The sequence below is a fragment of the Xiphias gladius genome, chromosome 6 (assembly GCF_016859285.1).
Source record: "Xiphias gladius isolate SHS-SW01 ecotype Sanya breed wild chromosome 6, ASM1685928v1, whole genome shotgun sequence".
Lineage (NCBI taxonomy): Eukaryota > Metazoa > Chordata > Actinopteri > Istiophoriformes > Xiphiidae > Xiphias > Xiphias gladius.
The window spans coordinates 27,238,260-27,256,665 of NC_053405.1; the positions used below are offsets into that span (position 1 = coordinate 27,238,260).

General features: G+C 39.0%; 1 long non-coding RNA gene across 1 annotated transcript in view; it reads left to right on the forward strand.

The window, feature by feature from the left end:
- LOC120790972 overlaps positions 1-16,351 on the forward strand; it is a 29,325-nt gene extending 12,974 nt beyond the window's left edge. The window contains exons 2-3 of the long non-coding RNA XR_005707591.1: positions 1,657-1,722; positions 16,239-16,351. This is a non-coding gene — a long non-coding RNA (uncharacterized LOC120790972). The remainder of the gene's footprint in view (positions 1-1,656; positions 1,723-16,238) is intronic.
- The last annotated feature ends 2,055 nt before the right edge of the window (positions 16,352-18,406 follow it).

Consider the following 18,406-nt stretch of genomic DNA (forward strand, 5'->3'; position numbering starts at 1 on the left):
TCATGTTTGATCAAAGGGATAACTATCTTGACAGTCTTGAGTTGCTCACAAACCTCGTTCCTGCCATGTATATATCTAGCAAGCCCTCAGCAACCTTCAACACTTAAGTATTTCTCTGGCCACACCCAACTACTCCTGTTTTCTTCGTAACATTATCTCTCCCTTTGCTCTACAGCCTCTGCCACAGCCTCACCAACACTGAAGAGAGAGGCAGCAGAGACAGGATGAAGGGAAAGACAGAGGCATCCAGGGAAAGGATGACTAAAGGGAAAGAGGCACTGGAGGAATCAAGGTCAGGGAAAATAGGGAAGGAAGGTAGAGAAAGGAGAAGAAGCCTAGAAACAAAATCTTAATGTTCAGTGATTGCCAGTGCACTTCATGCTATTATGCAATCAAGCACCCCAGTGTGCAGCCATAATAATTAACACGTAGTTGAATCACAGTCTCACCAAAAACAGTATGGGCTTTACAAAAGGGAGTGTTGATTGCAGAGATTTTGCATTACTAAACATTACCCAGGTGTTGCTTTTATGATGGCCATCGACTGTAAATGTTGATAGTGAACATGCTCTGATGGTGTGTTGTTGTCTCCCTCTGTCCTCAGACTGAAGAGGTGAATCATTGTTCAGACTTTTAAATGAGTGTCAGTCACATGGTAAGACCATTCAGTCCCCATGTACTGCTGGCTGACGCTCCAAGCTTTTTATTAGTTAGCATTAGTTTGGGATTATTTTACATGTGGCCATTTTCTCAATCATTTAATTGTCCTGTGTATAAAATGTCTGAAAATATTCAAAAATGCCATTCACAATTTCCATAAGCCTAAGATGATGCTACCAAATAGCTTAATTTGTTTTGCCAACAGTCCAGAACCTAAATATCTTCAGTTTACTATCACACAAGACAACAGTTGCACAAATTGAGAAGCTTTAATTAGAAAATGTTTGACATTTTGCTTAAAAAAGTGAAAAAAAAATTGAAAATTGAAAAAAATGAAATTTTCTGTTGATACACTAATCACTTAACCGTTCTGCACATACATGAGCATCCTCATGCATGTGCTAGCAGCGCACGACATACAATTGAAAAAGAAACCCAGTCATAAAACGATTGCTCCATAGCACCAGTAGAGGTCACAGACTCGAAAGAGGACCAAAAGAGATTGCAGAAGCTTTTACTGCATGATTTGTCACGTGTCGCATGAAGAAAAATATACCAAATTTAAAATAAAATGACAGATTTTTTGGTATTTTGTGTAGTTATTTCTTCAGATTTTTATAGGGCAAGCTTTTTCAAGAAGTATAAACTTCCAAAGTCCACAATTAATAAGGTAACTGAAATAATTCAAATTGCTTACTATCATGGATAAACCTTCCAGTTCCCTTTGGGGTTGTTAGAAATGGTTCATTTGTTGAATGATCTCTTTACAGGTCTTGTAGAGATACTTACATAGAAACTGTGTGAAACTTATTGTGATTGGGTAAAATTAGATTTTTTTTTATTTTTTATTACATGATATGACCTTCGATTTTAGATGTACCCGTAGCACTGATTGCCAAAGCGTTTTCCAAAATGCCATTACTGTCAGTTTTGTTCTGTCTCATAAAACCTAATTCAGAGTCCTCTAACTGGGTCTTCTGTCTCTTTTTGTCGCAGCTTCTGAGCCCATGGTACAAGGCCCTGACTGAACATACCGGTGGTGCATACATACTTACTACTGTGGTGAGTGATCTGCAGCCAGGTTGGGCTGTGAAATGTTTCTACCTGCCTTTTCACATCATAGGTCATGCAGAGTTTTTTTTTTCTGAGCTTGGACGTGAAAATGTGAAATCTTCATATCTCTGAAAAGACAAGTCAATCTGGATCTGGATGTTCATTTTTTAGGAAAATCAACAACTTCCTTTTATAAAACCTACACCCTTGGTGATGTTTCTCCTAAATGTTTCTCTTAGATTACATTTGCCTTTTGAATTGCTTGTACAATTTGTGAGTTTCTTTGTCTGAGTTACTGGGCAGTTGCTAGCTAACAAATTATAGGTTTTCCATTGGTGTTTGATTTTCAGGAATATCATATCTTTATGTCAGAGGAATACAGAAATGTTATGTTGCTCGATTCAAATAGAATGCACAGGGTTGGGTCACAGGACTATGAACACCTAATGCATTTTAATGCAGTTCAGTATTTTTGTTTTACCAAGATTAATAGAGAAAAGGAAAGCGTAATTCAGGGCAATTTCAACTTATCCAAAACAGTCCAAATCAGTGAATGAGTTGGTAAACATCCTGTCGGTCTGGTTTCTTTTCACTTAGAAAAAAATTCAAGTGGACCAAAATGCGTCATTTAAAGCCACATAACAATGTTCATGCAGCTGATTGGTTAGATGTGTCTGGGGTGGGACAAAGAAAGTCAACACTTGAAGAGGTTCCCAAAGAAGCTCCTATCTGCCCAAAGTCAGACTAGGTCAAACTTCGATTCATTCTCCGGGTAGCTGCTAGCAACTGTTGTAGGGCTGCAGCGATTATTTTCATTAATGTTTTATATGTCAATTTATTTTTTTCTAGATTAATCCTTTTGGTTGGTCCATAAAATATTTTTTTAAAAAGAGGCCCATCACAATTTCTCAAAGCCCAAGTTGACATATTCAGATGTTTTGTTTTGTCTGACCGTAAGTCTAAAACCCAAAGATTACAAACACATAAACCCAGCAAATATTCACAGATGAGCTGTTAGGACTTGAGAAGTTTTGGAAAGTTTTTCTCAAAAACAGACATAAATGATGTCGGTTGGCTATCAGGTTGGGTCCTGATTAATTTTCTGTAGATGGAATATTTCACTAATTGACTAAAGTGCACCTGCCTACGGGAGCCATTCCAGGTTTGATGCTGTTCTCATCACAAATTAACCGCCCCAGAATTCGTTTGTGACCATACTTCCTCTAAAGGGTCTCAGTGCAGTTGTTTTGGTCCACAACTGAGTATGATTGCTGTGTTCATATTTACCCAAATGAATCTTACCAAAGGGAAAAACAAACCAGACGGCGATTCGACCGGACTAAACAACATCGATTTTCAAATGCCCCAAGATGATTGTTATTCTCTGTAAAACACAGGTAGCATTGTTAGTGCTAATTTTTCCCCGCATTCTGACCACATTTCCCATAAACCCTGTTTTCCTCTGTATCCCTTTCCCCTCCCTAGTGTCTTATTTTACTGAGGGAACAAACATAACTGAAGTGAGTTTATTTTCACTCTTTTAACCATCTGTAATTGCCAGAGAATTTGACAGCTTCAGTTTGATTTCCATTAGAAGAACAGCACAGTCTTCCTGTGTGTAACTGTTTAAGAATCCAGCAGATTTCTTATGAACTCTACCCTCCAGCACACAATGTTAAATACAGGATAAGACCAGCAGAAGCTGTCAGTCTCCTTGGTGATGCTCATGTTTGTTTACATTTGGACACCCAAGGACATTCTCCCTGAATTGCTTACATTGTTCATTTGGTTCTCTGGTTGAACCAAGATGCTTTGCTGTGACAGCTACGCTACTGCTGTCACCCACTTTGGCAACTAGCTGTGTTAACACTAGGTCAGCCTTATTGGATGGTTTTATTCTCCTCACTGTAGAGCCCTCAACTGTGATTGTTTCTATCGGTCATGCTGAAATATTTCAGCGCTGTAGTACTATCATCTAGCGTATATGTGTTATTTACATAAATAGCCTATAAGCACTCATGCATGGTTCTCATTTTTACACCAGTCAGCACCAGGAACCAGTAACCAAGTCACTGCGTATGTAGCACAGGAAATATTTCTCTATTGTGATATTAATTTGTAACAGACGGAGAATTTTAGGAGCATATTGGTCTCATAAATGTCTGTGTTGTTGTGTGATTATATTGTGTTGTTTTTGTGCTGAGGATAGCACATAGCTAAGCTGGCATTGGTGTTACAGAGTAGCTCTATACTGACCGTTTAATGACTTTGAATGAGAGCTCTTCAGGCCAGGAGTTATAGATAAACCAACCCAATTGTTTGTGCCCTGCAGAAACCTTTCACCACCAACTTAGTCTTTAATTTCACAATGAGTCCTTGTATTGTTTCAGAAATGTAACATGGTCTTCAGGACATCAGGAGCAAGACAAAATGACAGAAATGAAAGAATACAATTACAGACTTTTGACTTTCCTGCTATTGGTATTAGAAGAAAGTTGACAGGGTGTCAAAACTTACCTAAATTGTGAAGAATCTTAAGAAAACATGGCTTCTTCTTTTAGGATGTGCTTTGTGCTTTTATTGATGCAGTTGTATGGAACAGTGTGTTGCTCCCACAAGGCTGTTGTATCAAACAAGAGAAGAAAGAACTTTTTGTTTCACAGTGATTCAGCCCACAGTATTGATTCAGTGCAGCAGTTTGCCTAGAAGTTAGCTTGTATGCTATGACTCTTCCAGAATGTGCCCCATTCTCAAAATACACCACAAATATTTCAGACACTTTTCCTCTGTGTGTGTCCTAAAGGAAGCCAAAAATTCCACACCTCTTGCAAACGGCTTATCCCTGGTTAACCCTGATGTTCAATACCCTATGAGTCCAAGAGAGTCAAGGAATTGGAGAAGAATACAGATAAGAGCTGGGTGACAGAACATGGGATGAAGCTTGCCACTGCTCTAAATTCACTTGTCCACATCTCTGGCAGAGACACAGAAATATATCTCTTGGCACTTAGTAGGAGCCACACAATAAAGCAGTGTCTGGTTAGCCCCCAAAAAATGCCACAACATACATGGTCAGGCTTTAGTATGGATTTGATCATTTATATTTGAATTTTAGTTGAATTTAAATTATTTAAAGGCTCTAAATTTTAACACTTATAGTTACACTGTATCTGTACCATTTATGTGTGTCTATTAAACACTTCTGTAAATATGTTACCAAGAAAAAAACATTGTTGATTTGATTTCCCCTGCTTTTCTGAGGGCCTCTTTCTATATGTGTGTGTGCGTGTGTGTGTGTGTGTGTATGTTTGTATATGTATGTGTATATGTGTATATATGCATATATATGTGTATTTGTGTATGTCTGTATATTTATGTGTGTGTGTGTGTATATTAAAACACATCATTTTGTAAATTAACTGCCTGTACATGAATCATACATCTGGTACACAAAGGGCAATTCTATGAGCAGTGCCAAAAGTAAACATATTTGTTCCGCTCTGTATTAATATAGTGTGGTGCACTGGCAGGTCATTGGGTGCTTACGCAGGTGATGGAGTTAACCACATCTTATTCTAACCCAAGACTCCAGCTTGCTCACACCTACCCCAAGCTGTCAATAAATTAGCTCATCCTGTTTGTCTGTCGCACTGCCTCTGCAGTCTGTTACTGGAAATAGATGCTCGTCTGGTTCTTAGGTGAGGGTATATGGATTACAGCTTACTACAATAAAACCACTCAAAACAACAGAAAACCAAGTCTTTCATCCAGGATGACATAAAAGAGTGACGCCCGTACAAACTGCACAAAATAAATGTATTAGCATCTCTTGGGTGTGATGAGATGTTGCACTTATAGATAAAACAAAAGTCACCAAAAATATATGAAAACAAAATCTGAAATATTAAATTTTGCATCACACTGATGCTTTGGAGATTTGAATCTAATAATTTGTATCATCATGCTTGAGTTTTGAGTCAGCTGGTGCTCCTGAGTTAATGAACATCTTGATGACATCATGGAGTTACACCGCTCTAGGTCTACGTTATTTTGGGTCTTTTTTTGTTTTCCATCATTGGATTGTAGAAACACATCTCACCCTTGACTAGTGTACCACTGTACCATAATAAGGGTTTTACATGTTCACTTGCACCCTTTATGCTGTAGTCAGCGTAATGTCCAGTACCACTGAGAATTGCAAAGCAAGCAGTAACCATGACTTGACCTTCCAAAGAGATTGTTAAAGTGATTGGGATTCTGACATAGACAAGGTCTTCTAATCCAAGCTGGCATGGCAGCTCTCTGTGAGATAAGCAACGTTGATTCAGTAGCCCTCACTGACCTGTTGCATTTAGATGGACACAAGGTGCCTAGAGCAGGTTTAACTGCCCGTCAAGTGAGGCTAGCTGGCAAGGCCGACATGCTACCATCTGTCACCGATAGAAAGCTAGCCTAACTGACCTCACGTAGGTCATGCGAAGCAGAGCTAGGCGTGTCTATGCAATCTGTCACTCCAAGAAACCACTAACCCTGAAGAAGGGGAGGGGAGAGCCACATGCAGATTGTGGTTCATTTCTATTGTCACTGCTCCTTAAACAACATCACAGCAGAATTTATAAAAGCCCTTACTGGAGTTTACAGTGCTGTCATTTAGTATTTAAGCTAAAAAATCTATAACTTGTAATGTGTTTATAATTTTTATATTAATCTGTTTAGGAGTTTGGATTCGAAGTAGCTAAAAGAAAGTCAATATTTCCTCACTTTTTATGTCAAGTATTAGCTAAGAACCAAACCAGATTCCTGAAGAGTTAAACTGCTTTTATTCTGGAGTCTAATGCCACACCAGCATTGGAACACAGAGAGCAGTGATACATAGGGCCAAGTTATGAGCGTGCCAAAGGACGATGCATTTTTCACTTGGTATTTTGTATCTCAGTTCCAGGATTAGTGTAATCAGTTTCAGTCATTTTCAGCGATGATTAATGAGTATTTTTTTGAGTCTGCTAACACTAACGTTGTTAGTTACCTAGGTTGGTCTTCCCTGATATTTAAAAGTACTCTTTTTTTAATTTATTTTTTATTCCATGGATCTTTTTTGTCAAAACCTGGCACCTACATTACCCACATTGCAACTCAACGCCGTAAGTTTTGTTCTGTTTTATGCGAGTAGCAAGAAATGTAGCTTCGAGCTACTAGCCTCAAGCAGAATTTAAGCATTTTTAAGCTTGAAGTCTTCAGCCCCAACCAACGCTGGCTGAAGTGACATCACTTGGGGCACGTTATCAGATTTGGTGCATCTGAATCATTTGCATCTGGTTAGCTGAAAGTACAGGTGTTAATGGAGCCAAGACGCAATGAGGGCGCATTGAGATCCGATCGCTCAGAGATGGTCTGGGCAGCATATGGCCACATTCTTAGCAGTGTGTACGCAAATGTTTCCTGGGCCACGTTTGGGGAATGCCTACTCAACTGACATCCTCTGAATAAGAGGATGTACGTATTCATTCGCAAAAAAATACAAGTTGTACAAATTGCTGGCCTTGTCCACGACGTCTGAAATTTTTGAAAAGCCTATAGAGATATATTGCGAGTGCGTCACACATCTTGGGTTATTTGATTTGGTTTGTCTGGAACACTCCGAGGAATTGACCCAGTCTGTATTGTTTCGATTTCTTCGTATTCTTTTAATTTCCGGCAGACTAGGCACGGGAAGTGGATTGCTGCCTCCCACTGGTTTAAAAATAACACATTCGGTCTTTGCAAACAGAAATGATGTACGTATTTATTTGCATAAAGAGCAGGGAGGTGAGATCCGATCACAAGTGGTCAATCGAGTCACATTCTAATGACAGATGTGAACTGATGTACTTAGAGCTGTCCACTTATGATCGGAACAATGGCATCATCATGATATGAAAAGGGCCAGAGCAGCAGCCATTACAGCTTTGGTCTCCTTTATGTATTGATGCAGGAAAACCTTCAAAGAACATGGCACCTAAACGGTGAATATCATCACAGACTGGGAGAGACAAGAGTATACATGATGCTTTGTGGGGTGGCAGTGTGTGAGTTTTCCCAGTTTCATGTTATGCACCTGCCTTTAAAAAAAAGGTAGTCTCTCACAGTCTGTAACATTAACAAAATAAAGTGCCCAGACTGTTTAAGTTAAAGTCAGCAGCTTCTTTTGTTAACACTACCAATGCCTTAATGTGACATTTAAACAACTACAGAAAATACAAATACAGAAAATTAGAAGGGAATGTGCTGCATAGTCTCAGGACGCTGTGCAAATAGCACACTATATTAGTTCACATAATATGGCAGTAATGAACTGTTATGTTCTTTTTAAATATAGAGTTGGGAAACATTGGGATGTTGTCCAAAAATGTATGCTCCTGAAGAACCCTCTCTGTCAGTACATGCACAGTATTTAAATTATTTATATCTGGCAGAGTCTGACCACATACTGGACTTTTGAAGCAGATACTGACATCAGTATTTGAGTTTAAAAAATCAGATAATGATATATTGGCTAATACTCCTTTTGTAAATATAAATACATAGGCAAACATTTCTGACACCTTTAAATTTGGTAGATAAACTATGTAATGGCAACTCTTTCTGTACTGCGCTTTTAGTTACTCATTGTTCAACAGATATGCTGATACCAGTGTATCTGTGATGAGCTATTATTGGCTGGTGATATTGCCCGGCTGATTTATTGGTCAGTATGTAATGTTATCTTTGAAAGCTATGGTCTCCACTAGTTAGAATTACGGCTGACAGCTGCCTACATTGGGCAATCTTAAATGTGGATTTGATACAGTATGTAGACTGATTAGTAGCACTTTCTTTAAAGCCCAGGCAACAATCTACTTTTAATTATGTAGATGGCAGTCAGTACTCAGGTGGGTCATACAGTTTAAGTACATGCATGTTAGAGCTGTGCGACATGGCAAAAAAAAAAAGTCTTTTTTTTCAAGGAAAACTAAAACATGATTCGAAATACAATATTTTTAGAAATTCATGTGCAAATCAGCTGAGCAGAATAATGAATGACCTGCACCACCTCCAAGGCTGTCATTGTTATGCATATTCAAAAAATACAGGTTGTCCCATGCAGCCTGGACTGTCAGTCCTAGATGCTTCAACTAAGTACAGCACGGACATCCACTTAAAAAAAATCTGTTTTAGTACAGACGGAGCAGACATTACTGTGAATTAATTCACTGCACCTGCTGTTTGTGTTTTGACAATATGCCAGCTTATCCGCACACTACTGGCTAGTTAACATTAACTACCCAGCAGCTTGGGAAAGCCTGAACAAAGTAAAAGCAACAAACTGGTCCATTAACTCCCTTGGCCTCACAGAAAGAAATAACTCATCAACACATATCCAGAGTGCACGTCGGTGTTCAAAGTCTTTTTTTACAGTCCGTCACTCTTGTAGATGTGACCGTTAAACTCACAGTGAGATAGACAGAGCCATCTAAAAACCCGGAGTCAAGGCTTCCTGTAAACTGTGGAAGGTGTGCATATAGTACATATATAGAAAAGAAATTAAATTAATATGTTAATATAAGAAATTAATATGATATCACCTCATCATCACATCATCATATATGTTAACTTTTGAGTCCATCTAGAAGGCTCAACAGAATAATGTGTTACCAGAACTTTGTAGTGTTCTGCAGTGGCTGTAGTTTGTATGAGCAGTGACTGTGCGTTGCCCTGTAGGCTACTTGAGAGAAATTGGTGATGTGGTAGGAGTACACATGCAAGTTCATACAAATAAATTATTTACAGGGGTTTGTGATGTCTCATTACCCCTGCCATGAAGGTTATGTTTTCACCATGTCTGTTTGTTGGTTGGTTTGTTTATTTGTCAGCAGGATTACACAAAAAGTACTGAACCGATTCTCAGCACACTTAGTGGAGGGTTGGGCATGGGATAGTGAAGAGCCCGTTAAATTTTGTTGCGGATCTGGTCAAAGGGATTTATCCAGGAATTTCTCATCACTTTCCTTAACATTATGAGAGTCTATTTTTCGCCTTGGCGGAGGTATGGGCTGTACTGAGTGCCAGTCTAGTTGTTTGTTTTGCACAGTTTGATTCAGAGACCTACAGTTCTAAATGTAATGGCTGTAGAGGCAGTAGAAACAAGCGCCCCTCATCCAATACTCTTCAAAGAAAATATTGCATTGCAGTAAGTTGGACTTAAATGTCTGCATATACATTATCTGTGCATGTTATCACTCCTGTTTTCTTGCTACCAACAATGAAATGCAAGAAGACTAAATTGGTTAAATTTCTTCAGACAAGTAGCACATTACCACATAATGATAAGGTGTTGTAATATTTTTATTTTTATATTTTTATCAAAACCTTTGATTGGATGTTGCATTAGGCTGTGTTTCAGTTAATGAATTATGTATGCCGTTGATATCCTAAGGCAATGATTTACTTCACATTTATATTGATTTCATATTGTGAGGGACAGACCCTCCCCCACTCTCATCAAAATGATTTCACTCTTGCTTTCCCAGTAACGAATCCTGGTTTGAAAACAGGTGATATGCCGCATGACTGTAATTGTCATTGATTGTCTTTGTTGGGTCTCTCTCCCTCCCTGTCTTCTTTTCTCTCATTGAGCTGTGACTTGATTTTAAGATTTACTGTACAGGCCAGTTTGCCACTGGCAGCAGTCAGTGAGGAGAGACAGAGGAGGGAAGAAATGCAGAGACAGAGATTCCCTTTTCCTCTCCCATCCCCCATCTATTCTCCCACACTGTCAACACAGCCAGTCCTGGCTGCAGCTGGTGGTTCCACAGCGCCACTGCAGTGGGATAGTGGTGGAGGGAACTACACCTCACTGTAAACAAACCTGTGGTCCTCTCCTGGCACTGTTGCTGTCAGACAGGATTTAAGCACAGGGTCTAAGGGTACTGTGACTCAACAGTCTGCAGGTTTTCATTTTAACCAAACACAACATCGTTGATTTTATTTCATGCTGCGCCTCCTATCTTGTTTTAACTGTATTATTCAGGTCAGCTTTTTTTGTTTGGTCAAAATAAATTCCTGCATGTTTTATAACCTAAAAGTACCACCATCACAGATGATTAAATGAAATGTATTCTCACAGAAATTTATCTTGACTAATTTCTACATTAATATGTAGAGTAATGTAATATGTCTGAGATTCACCCTCTAAGATTTATTTTTCTTAAATCAAGCACCCAGTATGACTGGGCAAGCCAGCAGACAACTGGTTGGACACAGGTTGAAATAATCTCACTCCAATTGAAAATTTGCTTGTTTTAAGAAAAGAACATATTTAAACCCACTGTTTGTAGAAGTCTAAAAATTCTGAGTTGGGCAACCTCAGTTGAAGAATTGGAAAAAAAAAAGCTTCAGAAAATAACAATGCACTCTTCTACACGCCACCTCTCACATATGTAACCCTGAAAATTTCACTGGAATTGTGTCATTGTCAAAAACATATGCCAACAGAATACCTCTTTAGAACTGCTATCATCCTCAAAAATACATACAAATAGTGGGTTTAAAACTGGATAATAGACAAGATGACTCATTAAAAGTGCTTAAGTGCTGGATCACTCCACAATTTTTGTATTGTTACTAATGGAAGTGCAAATTCAGAAAAAAACAAAGTTGCCTAATTAGACCGAAAGCAATAAGCCTAAAAGTTGTGTGTCTTTATAGCGTGGGTTTGGTTGCATTAAATTACAGTGCATAATTGTACATTGTACTGAGTGATTTATGCTTGTAATAAGCTACGGGCACATTGTAATACTGTGAATCAACCCTTCTTACCTTTCAGCTGGTTAACTGATTGCCCTGATAGACTGATGCATAAATAGAGAGAGGAAGAGTGTGTGTCTTTGAGTTAGAATGAGAGCTTGCCACTTTGTGGTTTTGTACCTTCGTAACAATTTATTGTCACAATGGTTTTTTTATGTGACTAGTGCAGCGGCAGTTAGAAATGTGCCTGTCAGTAGGGGCTGATTGCTTGACCTGCATTAATTCAGCTCGCAGTTTTCTTGAGAGCATCATCCAAACAGCTTCACAGTCGACACCGCACTGCCTTGGTTACCTCAGCAACACACCCACAAAGTTTGAAGTAGAACGGATGGGCGGTTGTTGAGAAAATTGAAAGACAGAAAGATATTCCTCCATTTATAGTTAGATAGTATTATAAAGTAGGTATAATGTTAAAGATAAACCAAAGTCATTTTTTAGATTTTGTCCATAGGCCCAAAATTACTCCATGACCGTTTTTTTTTTTTGGCTCGTTTTTCCCAGGAACAGTAATAGTAGGAGGAAGACTATTAAGTTTAGATAAAGTTTTAGAGGTGATGCAGTGATTTTGGACTCAGACAGGTGCCAGCTCAGCTGTAATAATATCACTTGTATCAGTTTCGGTGTAGAGTTTCTGTCCTTCTGTGTAAACGCTTCGGAGCCATTTCCAAGTCTTCTGAGAACAAAAGTCACTATATAACTACAGTTACTTGACATGAATTTGGTTAAATGTGAATTGTTGATTTTTAAGGCTGTAGTTTTGTTATGAAATTGAATTGGACTTCCATCATATTTCAGTAGTTGTTTCTGATATTTCACTCACCTCTTTTAGACAGATTATTAAAAAAATGTAAGAAACATAACATAATTTAATACAACAGCACAACCAATGACCTCAAAATTGCATTGCATTTCATTGGATTACAGTGTACTGGTGTTTATTTTTCTAGTCACTGTGTATTTATTTCTGTAGAGATGTAACTAGAGATGTTAGTATTGGAGCCAGTCAAGTATCTTTTAATTAATTGGCACTCACCATATTCTAAGACAGTTTATTTTTGCTCTACTGTTATATTTTCAACAGTGGCTGTCATACATTTCTGGCATAAACACACACTAACCACAAAGTGCAGGGGTGTGGCATGTTTTAAAGTTAGCAGGCAGCTGAAATGTTTGCAGTATGGAGCGGTTGAAAATTGAAACTGAAAACAGCCCGACAGCTGCTTATGATTTCATGATAGGCTTAATTTAGAATAGAGTATGTCTGCAACGCTACGGCGGTAGTAACAGCTCATGTCAAAATGACAAAACGTTGCCAGTTATCACTGGGCTACTTTTGTAGCAGTGTTTATAATTGTGATTACGTTACTTTTGAGCTGAAAACCTTATCTGAGGTGGTTTGCATTATTTTGCTATACAGCATGCCTGACCCTCGGAACAATCTGCTCACTGCAAGCTATCTCCATGGAAAACACAATACTCTCTCACCAGAGGCAGAGGGCCCAGGCACAGATACGTTTTGCTGAGCAAAGACCTGTCAGAGGACAACATCACCTCTTCTTCTGCTGTTTTGGTCACAAGGATGTTGCTATCTCCTGAGTCATGAGCAGATCCCCAGACAACTCAGCCATGGCAGCCTTAATTTCTTGTGAAGGTGGTGCAACTGGCTCCGAGTCTGCTACCTCTGTCTCTAGTGTAGAGTTGGCAGTTGAAGATGCTGTGGCTTGACTAGACTTTGCATGATTAGCAAAAATTGTCAGCGGTCACAAGAGTAGACACACTGGTCATCTCTAACTTCGTACAGTACCATGTGCATTGTACAATAGTGTCCTGTTTGCTTTGCAGTAACCAGTTTCCCCTCAGGTTGTCATTAAAAATTAGTGTCATCTCGTCTTCTCTTCTTATTACCTGTGGAAAGTGTATAAGGTGATAGCATCAGTGAAATTCTACAGTTTGTTGATCACAGTCTGATCCTGAGTACTAAGCCACAGGTCATGCTGAATGTTTTCCGGTGCCAGACAATGAAAATCTTAACATCCCGGGAAATGAAATGTAACCTACTGCTCACAGTACCCAAGAGACAGTATTTCATCCACTTAAATGCCATTAAATGCAAAGAAAGCCTGCTTCTCCTGGGAGAGAGGGCTGCAGACACTGAGCTCCAGGCATTACATGGCTGATTATTCTCAGGGGAAATGGGCTTTGAGCTGGTCCTTATTTGGAATTGGCCCTCCGGCTTTCAGAGAGTTCGTAAGTTGTATTTCCTAATCCTTTTGGTTCATGAAACCACAGACAAAAGCAATGTTGAATCAGGATCCCCTACCATGTGCTTGGTTTCACATGCAAGAAGTTACAAGAGACGAGGCATCGCAGTCCTGGTGGTTTCTTTCCTCCTTGTATTTTTCAGTTTGTATTGGATTGGTACCGTAAATAAGTGCATTAAATGATTTATAAGTGGTCCGGTCGAACAGAAGCAGCTTGGGGTGTAGGCTTGATCTAAGGGAGTCAAATACTGTTTGTTAACACTGAAGAAATTCAGTGTTCTCGGTAAAAAAAAACTGCTGAGAAAACATCAAAGTTATCCACTGACTTTGCCATTACAAAAATCTGCAATTACCCGCACATCCTGGTAAGTAGATGCACCGCACACCAGCATACAGCCAGCATGTACTTAGTTCAGAGGTTTAAACACAGATGACAGAGTGTAAGCTCATCGAAATCTTGTAGTTCCACTGAAGACAACTGTAAATCGTTCAATACTGGCATTTCAACAACAATTTATCTGATGTGAATTAAAAAGCCTTAAGCTGATAAGGCTGTGAAAATTTTACTATAGTAGCATGTCACGTTTTGCTGTCCATCTACTCCCCACTGAAACTGGAAAATTTCAACCCGTTTCACCTGCTATTAACATCCGATCTGGATACTGGATAATGACAGCTGGTCTCACCGCCTTCGCTTTTACACAGAGTTTTACAATACGATCTTGCTAGCTCGGTTCTGTCCGAATTGTGAATAGATCTCAAGATGACAGAAATGTAAGCAGAGCTGACTGGCTTACCAACCACATGGTGTGTCAAGGGAAGTGATTAAGGATACTCTTGAGGGATCACTATGGTGCGCAAGGTGAGCGTTGTGTGAAAGATGCAGGCGGCCGAAAGCGTACGTAGGCTAGTTTTTGATAGGTTTGTTAAAAAGGCTAATGTTACTTGTAGGCGTTCAAACCGAAAAAACAGCTATACTTAAAAAAAATTGCAAGGGGTTTGGTTGGTGAGGATGTGCTGCTTCATTTACCAGTGAGACGATGAAATATGAGCCAGGAAGTCCTGTTTAAATCCATGAGTTTGAAGGCTCAATAGATGGCAAAACACTGCACAGCAGTTTATAATACTGGAAATAATAATACTGGAAATTTAACTGAGCAGGAATCAGTTTATCTTTTATTGTGACAATCGCAAGGTAACCGTAGACCGTGGCGTTCACATTCCAAAGTAAACTACCAGGAATGTGTGCTTGCATGTATTGGATTGGCCAAAACAGTGCCTTGCTGGTTGACATTCCATTGTGTTGTGGTAAAAGTAGAGGCAGGTTCAGGTTTAACAACGCTAATGTGGGTCTGAATACAGCCTGATACTGCAAGAAGGGGATCACAGTCATTAGAGAAGCTCGCTAGTGGAAGCGATAGCTCAGTTACCCTCCTCTTTCACGTGACCATCTGCCAGTCCCTTATAGTCTCCTAACGTGGTGATGCTGTATGGGATCTACTTTTTTCTTTACTTTGCTGAGAAAGGGCTTGTATAAATCTTTTATCCAGGCTTGCTTGAGATAGCAGGAAATGGAGTTAGGTGACTTTTCAAGTCGTTGTCTTAAGAATGTGGTCAAACTGTGCAAATTGCATCCACACCTGGTTGAGATCCAATCAGAATGCAAGCCAAACTAGCTCCAGAAGTGGTCTGGCCAGTCCAGTCACACTCTGATTGCAGTGCAATCTGTGTACATTTACACTTGGAATACCTGCAGTTTCTTTATCCAGATGGCGGTTGCATGTTAGCACCAGGTGTAAATGGTGGTAGTAGTCAACTGCTGTAGTCAATAGCAGTAGTAAACTGCTATTATCCAACTATCAAGTAACTGATCTTTGTGTCTGTCTAAGCTGCCTTAAATGTGCCTTCTGAAAACTTAATAATTCCTATAAAACCCTATATGTTTTCCTTTTTAAATTGTATGTTCATGCAAGGAAACATAAAAAATAGATGAGATAGACCTGTTAAATTTCTCCGTCCTCTGTTTCACATTTTTATAATCACACGTATCATATAGTAGGACAGCATACTTACTTAGTCAACCTTTAAGCTATGGCAGAAAGCCAGACTCATTCAGAAAGACGCAAACATGTCGATCACACCAACACAAGAATAGAAGCACCATCACAACAAAACCATCCCAAGAAAAACAGACTTGGCAATGGCTTTTCCCATTTCCACAATCACTGCAGTGGCCAATCATCTTGGCTAAAATTTAAAAAAGGTTTTAAAAAGTCTTCATTTTAGGCTGATGAAAACTGCTGATGCTCTGAAGTTGAAACAGATTCTTGTCTTTATTCTTCTGTGGTCACATTTATTGTGTCTGTGTTTCACTTTCGTCAAGCAGCAGTGTTAATGGCGAATACTTCCCTTCGCTGATGAATCTCTCTCTCTGTTTTTTAGGTTAGGTGTGTGCGTGCTGACCTCATGGTGTAACAGGAGTAAAGATGAGCATTAGCAGTGATGAGGTCAACTTCCTGGTCTACAGATACCTACAGGAGTCAGGTATCCTCTCAAGTCCTTATATTCATCATGTCTGCATTTTTATTTTTTTAAAATGTTCAGCCACTGCTCTGCTTTAGGTATGAACTGTGATTGCATTAGAATGCACTCTCATATGGTAATTAACATATTGGTAATTCACTCTTTTTAAGTGGTTTGCTTTCCTACCAATGGGCTTTTTAAACCCAATGTCTTTTTGTTTTTCATTTTTCTTAAATGACAAGCTTGTGGTCAGCCGCCAGACTGTGGATATCAATTGGCAGCATCATGTTGAATGCTTAACAATTATGGAATTATAGAAGGTCCGAATTATAAGCTTTTGAGTCATTACTCCTGCAACACAAATCTGATCTATGGAAAACTACAGAAATTTGCCAAAAATGTCACCATAAATTCTTTAGCAATTATTTTTTTCTTTTTTTATCAGTAAAATTGATTAAAAGTCTACAAACAAATAAATAGGAAAAGAAAATACTTGAAAAGTAAAAGCACACACACACACACATAACTACACACTGAGTTTATTAGGAACATCTGGCTAAAACTAATTCATGACAGTCATAATGTTCGGTTTTTATTGAAACTGTGTTAAAGAGGTGATCATTTTGGATGCTGCGGTTTATGGTGCTGTAGAACTGTATTGCAATATACAGAGAGGTGTGTATGTTGTTTAGCTTACGCTCATTGATATAAATGGGGTGGACGAAATAATAGAAACACCTGTCAACATAATGCAAAGTCAAGACCACAAACAACAGCCTCAACAATGATCATACAGTCGAATCAAAACCTCTTTAACAGTTCTAAAAAAACCCGAAAATCATGAAATATATTTCCAACTATTTTTATTTAATTTTAAAATCCTTATTGTCTAAGTGACTGCTGAGAGAAATGACCATCTCTGTTGTTGCTTGCATTGTAAGTATATCCCACAAACACCTGAAAGCTGCATGTTAGTTTGTTAGGTCGTTTGGCTTACACAACGCAGTTGGTGTGGGTCAGCTTGGTGTATGAAAGGCAGAGTGTAGGGAAGAGAAGATAAACAGCACTGTGTGTCTACAGTGCAGAACGAACCATAGAGTGGGATAGAGCGAGTGGTGATTGTCCAATGCTTAATCATAGACGGTAAATAGACTGTATTGGTGCTGCACCTTTCCCCTCGGAACCTTGCAAAAGGCTTTACGAAGAGTCGCGTCAGCCCACACAAGCATTGTATAGTGACGCTGGAGCTGCCATGCACAGTAATGACCTGCAATTCAGGAGTAGATTTGGGGTAAGTTGGAGAGATGCTGTTGACAGACAGAAACATTTTTATAATTAAAATGAGTCTGTAAATGTACTCCACTGGACATTAGGCTTCCTGCCTTTTGTGTGAGGAACTCTGTACTTGTGACTGACTGTAATCTTTCTAATCTAACTGCGATGAGCTATGTAAACCAAAGTCCCAATATCAGTGCAAAGGAGCTGCCAGAGGGCTCAGCTCAGCTGGCACTGATACACATTTAAATGCTTGTAACAATGAAAGCTGTTATGTCTGTAACTTGGCTTCCTGTGCCTCATATCATACGTATTGCATGATATATTTGATAAGATACAGACAGGCTCATGTAAAGCAAGTAAATCCTGTCACAGTTGTACTTTTTTTCCATCTCTTATTCAAACATAAAAGTAGATCAAATAAAAAAGTGCTATCTGCAATCAGACGAAAGCGACAGGTTTGTGTTTGTATTAAAGGGTTTTTCTTTTTTTTGATGACAGGCCTGGATTGTGGCCCTCACATGTTGTTGCGTCTTCCCTATAAATCTGGGTCCGTACTCAGCCAGTACAGTTGGGGTGAAATTGGTCTTTTGACCTAGATAAACTCTTAAATTTGAGCTAGATCCTGTACTCGCCATGTGCAGTGAGTTGCTGGACATGAGTTTGCCATTTTGAGTCAAACAAATCTGCATCTAAGCCAGTGCATTTCAATCTTGAGGTCATTATGTGTTAACCCTAATGGCATCTTGATACTTAGAAATACCCTAATCCAAACCAGTTTAAAGCAACCATTAATTTGAACAGTGACAGTA